The sequence below is a fragment of the Phodopus roborovskii genome, unplaced genomic scaffold (assembly GCF_943737965.1).
Source record: "Phodopus roborovskii unplaced genomic scaffold, PHOROB, whole genome shotgun sequence".
NCBI lineage: Eukaryota > Metazoa > Chordata > Mammalia > Rodentia > Cricetidae > Phodopus > Phodopus roborovskii.
In genome coordinates, this window is record NW_026126514.1 from 19,097,562 (window position 1) to 19,106,153 (window position 8,592).

Below are 8,592 nucleotides of genomic sequence, written 5' to 3' on the forward strand. Positions count from 1 at the left end.
CACCTGATCATTCCTTGCCAATCTTGGGGTTTATCAGGTTTTTACCCCAATACCTGGCTCCTGGGTTTTTATTACTAATAGTATGATACTGTTGTGTTTTCTATTTTAGCACAAGGTTGTTTTTTGTTTTTTAACAGATTCGTAATTCGTTGTTTAACTTTTTGGGGCAGTGGGGCGTTCTAGCCTGTTCTACAGAGTGAGTTCCAGGACAGCTAAAGCTATACAGAGAAACCCTCTATCAAAAAACAAAAACAAAAAAACTGCTCAGTATTGTCTAATTTTTTTAATTGCAGTACTCAGGAGGCAGAAGCAGGTGATCTCTGAGTTCTAGGCCAGCCTGGTCTACAAAGTTGAGTTCAGGACAGGCTCCAAAGCCTTACAGAGAAACCCTATCTTGAAAAACAGTTGAAGGAGATGGTTTCCTGAAGTAAGAGTAGGAAAAGAAGAACCTGGCATGGTGATGCACTCCTGTAACCCCAGCAAGAAGGAGGCAGAGACGGGAGCATCTCATTGGATTTGAGTTGGGGGGAGGGGTGGTAGCCGGAGTTCAAGGCTTCCTCGATTACATAGCAAGTTTGAATGCAGTCTAGTCTGTATGAAATTCTGTTAGAAAATGGTGGGAGAGGAACCTTGTGGGGAAGCCCCATGGTGGGTGAGGGACAAATACACCATGCAGATGAAGTTTTAGTAGGGGATGGGAGGGGAGAGAGAAAGGGAGCACAGGGCAGCCTCATGGGAAGAGAGAGTGTGTGTGACAGGTGCAGAGGGCTAGAGAGGGAAAGAGACGCAGGCCAGGAAGAGAAGAGTAGGCAGATTGCCACCTTAAGGGACCACACAGCAGGCCACGGTACTGCCTGCCATGCACACGGGGTGATGTACTCTGCCAGGGCTCCGGGTGTTCCTGGATACACAGGTCCCCAAGGCACAGGGGACAGGTGTGCCTGGATGCTAACCACTGTCCCCACAAAGTAATTTTGAGAAGGAAGTGAATTCTTTACAATTGTTTGACTTTAAAACACTTGTCTCTCTACTGTGCCACTGTTTGGCCCTTCCCTAGCTGCCACAGACTACGGTTCGCTTACTATCTCCTGCACACCTCTGTGCCTGTATTCTTTTGGCTACTGTACTACAGCAGTAAGACGTGGGTGACCTTTGCCCTTTAGGGGTCAAAGGCTAATAGAAACACATTTGCACACAAATGGTCACCCAGAAATTATCGCTCGCTTGTTGCTACTGATATTAATTTTGCTCCCAGAAGAAAACCATGTAGGAGAACTTTGTCATGCTTTCTAAAGAGCAGGTAGGACTTGATTAGTGACGCCCTACAGCACCTGAATCCTGTGCTAAACATGCAAGGCAAATGAGCTGAAATGCTGAGGCCAAGGGTGACATTAGATGAGACCTTGCTAACTACAATTTAAGGACTAGGTGAAGAAAACTGAATTTCACGTTGAGCAGGTAATGAAACTGGGGCCTCGGCTTGACCACGCAGTGTCCTAATCTGCTTTGTCCTAAAAAGGGTGTCTGTCTGTTGACCCTCCCACAGCAGCAATCCCCACAAAGCCACATCTGTCCCCGAGCACATCTGTAACACGAACTGTGACCTTGTCATCCTCTGGAGGGCAAGCACCAAAAGGACAGGGCTCCTGTGTCTTTAACTCCAAGCGTTCTAAGCATTGTCAGAAGTGGATATACTATTAATTCTCAGTTACACTGATTCACTAACTCCAAGCGTTCTCAGTATTGTCAGAAGTGGATATACTATTAATACTCAGTCACACTGATTCACTGACTCCAATAGTTCTCAGTATTGTCAGAAGTGGATATACTATTAATACTCAGTTACACTGATTCACTAACTCCAATAGTTCTCAGCATTGTCAGAAGTGGATATACTATTAATACTCAGTTACACTGATTCACTAACTCCAATAGTTCTCAGCATTGTCAGAAGTGGATATACTATTAATACTCAGTTACACTGATTCACTAACTCCAATAGTTCTCAGCATTGTCAGAAGTGGATATACTATTAATACTCAGTTACACTGATTCACTAACTCCAATGGTTCTCAGCATTGTCAGAAGTGGATATACTATTAATACTCAGTTACACTGATTCACTAACTCCAATGGTTCTCAGCATTGTCAGAAGTGGATATACTATTAATACTCAGTTACACTGATTCACTAACTCCAATGGTTCTCAGCATTGTCAGAAGTGGATATACTATTAATACTCAGTTACACTGATTCACTAACTCCAATGGTTCTCAGCATTGTCAGAAGTGGATATACTATTAATACTCAGTTACACTGATTCACTAACTCCAATAGTTCTCAGCATTGTCAGAAGTGGATATACTATTAATACTCAGTTACACTGATTCACTAACTCCAATGGTTCTCAGCATTGTCAGAAGTGGATATACTATTAATACTCAGGTACACTGATTCACTGACTCCAATAGTTCTCAGCATTGTCAGAAGTGGATATACTATTAATACTCAGTTACACTGATTCACTAACTCCAATGGTTCTCAGCATTGTCAGAAGTGGACATACTATTAATACTCAGTTACACTGATTCACTATTTAAGTACTCACTTGTACATGCTGGCACACACCTGATCCTCCAGAGGTAGATCGCCTAAACCCAGGAGTTCAAGACCAACTTGGGTTTTAGGGTGAGGCTTTGACACTTCTCTGCACCAAAACAAAACAAAACAAACAAGAAAAAAAAAAACCTTCACTCTGTTTTCATACTGACTTTTGTCTTGTTGAAGTTGGAGTATTCATTTTTTAAAAATCAAAATTTTCATTATTGAAAATATAATAGAACAATCTGATTGCTCTAGAGCTTTATGTAACTACTATAAAGTAACAAATTCCAAGTGACAGGTTAAGGATTGACTACTCTTAGGCTGAATTGTGTCCCCCAAAGACAAGTTGAAGTCTTAACATTTAGTACCTACCAGAGTGCTGGGATTAAAGGTGTGCTCCAACACCTCCTAGTCCAAACCTCATGGTTCAACATGAGAATTTTATTTCCTTGTGGTTCTGTGCGTTAGAAATTCAGACAAACTTAGTTCTGTTTACCTATATCTAGCTGAGAATAGTCACTGCGTGAGTAATTGATGTTCTGAAGTAGAAGATAATGGGTTGCTTGTAAGTGTAGATGCTCAGTGACCTTCATGATTTCTTTCTCCCCACATGGTCTGACTCACATAGCTTCCCCAAGGGGTGCATGGTAGTCTCAGGGAACCTAGACTACTTACTACTCACTTGGTGTCCTCCCAAGCTCCATTGTTTAAGTACTCACTGATAACGTTGTATCAGGCTTTCTGATGTCTTATTAGCCAAGATTAGTCAGATGGCTGTAGTGTCCAGTGTTTAGTTTCATACAGATCCATGGAAGAGACAGGGTCACTCTAGAATGATTTTTAGCCTTTTGGGCCATAAGGGGAGTCAACTTCTGGTGAACTGACTGTAGCTTTGCAAAGGCTTTTTAGTGTTATACAATTTACATCTTAGCAAGGGAATTTCCACATACCGAACCTCTTATCTGAAGCTCCCCAAAGAGACAGATGCCAAAGTAATTCCCAGCTTTGAACCTTTTAGGAAGCACTCAGAGAAGATTGACATGCTTCAAACAGAAGACAACACTTCACAAAGGGTATTAAAGGCCCAGGTGCTAACACTCTGAGTCAAGCCAGCTGCAGTGCTCTGTGGGATCTCCCATTGCCTAGGCCATGGCCTACATCAGTGATGGGGTTTGGGGAGGGTCTGCTGGTTTATTGAAGGGCACTTTCATTATGGAGTTGGAAAGAATTATCAATGATGGTGCCAAGGTTGTGGGCCCACATAACTAGAAAAATAGTATCACCACAAAGAACAGGAAAACTGTCAGAGAAACAAGGTTTTAGACATCACAGGTTTAAGTTTCAGCTGGGTATAGTAGTACATGTATAATTTCAGCAATAGGGAAGCTGAGGCAGGAGGACCATGAGTTTGAGGCCAGCCTGGGTTACACAGTAAATCTAAGGCTAATCAGCTATCCAAGTTTGATATTTGGAGTTGTAATTCAGGCAGTTGGGAGACTGAGGCATGAGGATTGCCACAAGTCAGGCCTGAGCTATACAGAGAAATGGTACTTCAAAGAATAATTTCATGTTAGGTATGCCTTCTATCCCCAGCAGCTCAGGTGGCAGAGACTGAGGGTCTCTGTGAGTTCAGGAATTGATCTACACATTGAATTCCAGGCCTGCCAGGGTGACACAATGAGACCCTGTCTTGATTTTTCCCCTCATATTTAAGAGAACTGGACTACCAATATAAGGTGAGGAATGCTAAGCAAAAGGCTATAAGCTTGAGCTCACCAAGGGATTATGGGTAGATGAGAAGGTCAGTGGGCAGGCATACGCTGTTTCTTTTAAAACTCTGGTCAGAAATAGTGTCTAGTTTAGAATGGATTTTGTGAACAGCAGCCCCAAGACTATGTAAGGAGTTTCTTCCACAGAACCCACCTGCAGGCTCTGAGTGACTGCATCCTAGATGAGTAGTTCTCCAGCAGGAGACCCGGGACTTGCTACTAGAATTTAGAGGCGGGGACTTAGCAAGAGGGAAAGTGATTTATCCACGGGGCACTCCCACCTTAGAAGACGGAAGAGGGCTGAGGTGTCAGAACGTCAGTGCTGAAGTTGGGGGAGAGGTGGGGCCAGGATCAAGTGATCAAGTTAGTAATGCTTCTCATAGGCCAAGGGATTAGGCATGGCAATTAACTTCAGGTTTGGTGAAGTGCAGGGGAAGGCGTTTTAATGGGCAGTTTGACTGACTGGGAGCGAGCTTGAGAAGGATGTGAAACCCTGACTAAAATTGGCTGGGATAGGCCAGTAGTCTCAGCACCGGAAGGGTTGTGAGAGATCCAAGCCCCAGAGCATGGAAGGAATGAGGGGAGCTTTTAGCTAAACTGTTCCTGCCCCTTTCTCACAGAGCAGGCTGGTCACTTTCCAACCCAAGACACCAAACACCTTTTCTTGCCAATTGCCTGTTTATCTGTTGTAGCGTTGTCCTTCCTTTCAGGTGCCCATCATAGAAATAAGGTCAACATTACAATTTACCCCAACCACCCACTTTTTTCGTTTTTCTTCTTCTTCTTTTTTTTTTTTTTCCTTGAGTCTAAGCCCAGGCCGGCTTCCAACTTGCAGCAAGCGATCTTTTTGCCTCACTCCGCCTCTCTTGTGCTAGGATTACAGGGTATGCCACACCCGGCGCCGGCCGAGGTGGACAGCTTAAGAGACGAAACGGGAGAGCCAGGCGTGGTGACGCGTGCATAAGCCACTCGGGAGGCAGACAGAGGTGCATCGCTGTAAGTGCGGGGAAGAGTTGTTTTCCGTTTGAGAGAGACCAGAATCCTCCGACGCTGAAGGGAAGGACGGTTTAGGAGTGAGCCAGCTGGCCGTCAGCAGGGAGGGGGCCTGCGGGGAACCGGTCGGCGGTGGTTTCACAGGAGCCCACGCTGTCAGCGGGCAGGGAAGAAGCTACTTCTGCTTCTCTCACACTGCGGGCTGCCATGCTCACAGCAGTTCCCCCGTGAGACTCAGAGGGCAGCGCCGAAGGTTCCACGAATTCCCAGAAACGAGGCACGCTGCCGGTGCACATCGGACCGCGGGGAAGACAGCGTTCGGGAGTCTCCCTCCCGCACCCCCGAAGAAGCCCTACATTGACTGGAGGAAAGAGGGATAGAGTGGGGGAACATCTGCAAATCAGGAAGTTAGTTCTCTCCGTGACCTGCCGAACCTACGTCTGTTTTGACACCAGATCTCTTGTGTTTTGAAAAAAACAGACAAAATCAGGGCTCACAGTTTTACTAGGGAAAAAGAAATTGCCCGCTACCCGCAGCTGTGAAAGCTGACACTGAAAAAGCAGTCTATTTTTTATTATTTATTTTATATAACAAAGTCCAATTAAATGAAAACAGAAAAGCAGTCTTAAACATGTCTTTAGTTTGTGCTCGGGTTTAAACCCGAGCCATGGGCGTGGACCTTGGCTTTGGAGTGCGCAAGCGCAGTTTGAGAAAGTTGTTGCGGCAGAGACGATTAATATTGAAAACATTCTAATTACGGTAGTTTAGGGACCCACCCTGGTTAACAGTGTTCTGTAAGGACCATCTGAGAATAAAAAATTGCTCACTCAGACAAAAAGAAAAGAAACAGACCGCCCAACGTGGGGCTCGAACCCACGACCCTGGGATTAAGAGTCCCATGCTCTACCGACTGAGCTAGCCGGGCAGATGAAAGTTGACCTTGTTTTTCTGCCTTTTGAGAAGTGTTCTGCTGCTTTTGCTTTCTATTTCATTACTGTTGATGAAAATACAACCAATAAATTGCAATAAACCAAAAGGAAAGGATTCTGTTTTCGCAACCTAAAGGTAAAAGAGAAAATTATCACAGAGGAAAAAATGATAAAGGGAAAACAGCCACAATCAAAAAACAAAGGAATAGAAAAGGGAAGTTGTTAAATTCTAAAAGTAAATGAGAAGATGTTCCTCATCTCATTATGACAAGCCAAGACGATGGAGAGTCGCCTATGAACGCATACATATTCTGAGCTACTGGCGAATTTCTCTGGGTAAGGAATTTTGCACATTTCTGTAACGAATGTGTCGTGTGTGGGACTGGTCAATCCTGTTGTTCGGAATTGCAAGTTAAAGCCTGGTTGAAAAACAAAACAAAACAAAAGCAAAAGTAGGTAAACTTAAATTAAGGAATACACAAATAGTCTTTATTTTATTTTGTTTTTCAACATATCATAAACCAATAAAAATTTAAAACAACAAAGGAAGAAAACAAAACAATTTTTAGAAAAGAAATATCATAAACCTGGAACTAACAAAGAATCCCTATTACTCTATCCACAAAACACATAAACAACATATAGGACAACTTTCCTGAGTTAATTCAAAAAACTAAAATGTGCCTTAAAAGGTTTAGAGTTTTCCAAAAGATGTATTTTATGAATATGGGTATTTTGTCTGCATTTACATCTTACCACCAGCAGAGGGCACCAGAACACATGAATCTTCAGTTACTGAACGTAAAAAACAGCATGGTCTACATAGTAAATTTCAGGCCAGCCAGAGTTGCACATTGAGAACTACCTCAAAAGAAAAATTATAACTTTAATTATAATGACATTTATATGAAACATAACTATTTTTATAAAATTTAGTTATTCGTTATTATAAAACCCATCATTACTGGGATTTGTTAAAATCATATTAAGTACTATTTGCAAAGCACTGTTAGGCACTCAGCATCACCTTATAACAAAAAAGTTACCAATTCCATATGTACTATTTCTAGAAGTAATCTGAAATAACTTGTAAAAACAAACCCATTTAAGTCTTGTAAGGAATCAGGCAAATACTCAAGAACCTAAGATCTCAGTTCATTGCCTTCCTCCAAGATACTAGGTAAACCAACAATCAGGCTTCTGAGCAGGCTAGTCAGCAGGAAGAGGCCCAGATTCTCAGTTACTGATGCATCCAGTGCACTAGGCACTCAAATAGCATGCATTGCATGCAAGTAGTATATGAGGTAAAAGTTTAACCAGATACTTGAAATTAGTACTACTTACTTGAAATTTATCTTCAAGATAAATCCTCCTGTGAATATAGCTTGAGCTTTTTGTTTGTTTTGTTTTTGTTTTTGTTTTTCCAGACAGGGTTTCTCTGTGTAACAACCTGATTGTCCTGGAACTTGCTTTGTATATCAGGCTGGCCTCAAACTCAGAGATCTGCAGCCTGCCTCTGCCTCCTGAGTGCTGGGATTAAAGTTGGATTAAAGGTGTGTACTAACACTTCCTTTTTTCAGGGGGTAAGGTCTAAGGCGTGCTCTGGCTACAGTGACTAGGCTGACCTTTTTGCTTTTCTTGAAACACTTTATTGGTCTTTTGTGTCCTAAATTAAGACCCTTCGTGAAAGAACTGCAACTCGAATGGTTTAGTTGATTAGTTTTTTTTTTTTTTTAATCGTTGATTTTCATCTTGTTTTCTTTTTTGGACAAAATTTTGTTATATAGTCTAGGCTTGCCTGAAACTCAAGAGACCTTCCTTACTTCTCAAATTCTGAGATTACAGGCCCATGCCAGAACACTAAACTGCAATTAGAATGCTTTAATCAGATTAGGTAAGTTGCTGTCACCAAATGAATTCAAATGTTTTACTTAACCATTTGTTTAAGAATAAAGCCTAACCATTAGCAAGAACAATTGAATTTTCTCTCTCCCCCTACTTTCTGCATCCAGTTATCCAACAAACCTACACATTTGAAATCCTTTCACACATTTCTCTATTTCAAATCATTCTTCATTACTAATTGTCCACAAAGCTACACTACACAAACCTTTCCAATTTTGCCTGCTTTTATCCTTCCATTTATCTATCACACAGAAAAGAGCTAATTTAAAACATTAAACCAAAGAAACTGAGTTTTGTTCCCAGAATCCAAGTTGAGTGGCTCACAACTACTTGTAACACCCTCTGCCCTCTTCTGATCTCTGCAGGCACCTGTATTCCTGTGTGCATACCAA

General features: G+C 42.2%; 1 non-coding gene across 1 annotated transcript; it reads right to left on the reverse strand.

The window, feature by feature from the left end:
- Window positions 1-6,218: 6,218 nt before the first annotated feature.
- On the reverse strand, window positions 6,219-6,291 carry Trnak-cuu (transfer RNA lysine (anticodon CUU)). Its single transcript has one exon. It is a non-coding gene; the product is annotated as a tRNA-Lys (tRNA).
- Between the last annotated feature and the right edge of the window lie 2,301 nt (window positions 6,292-8,592).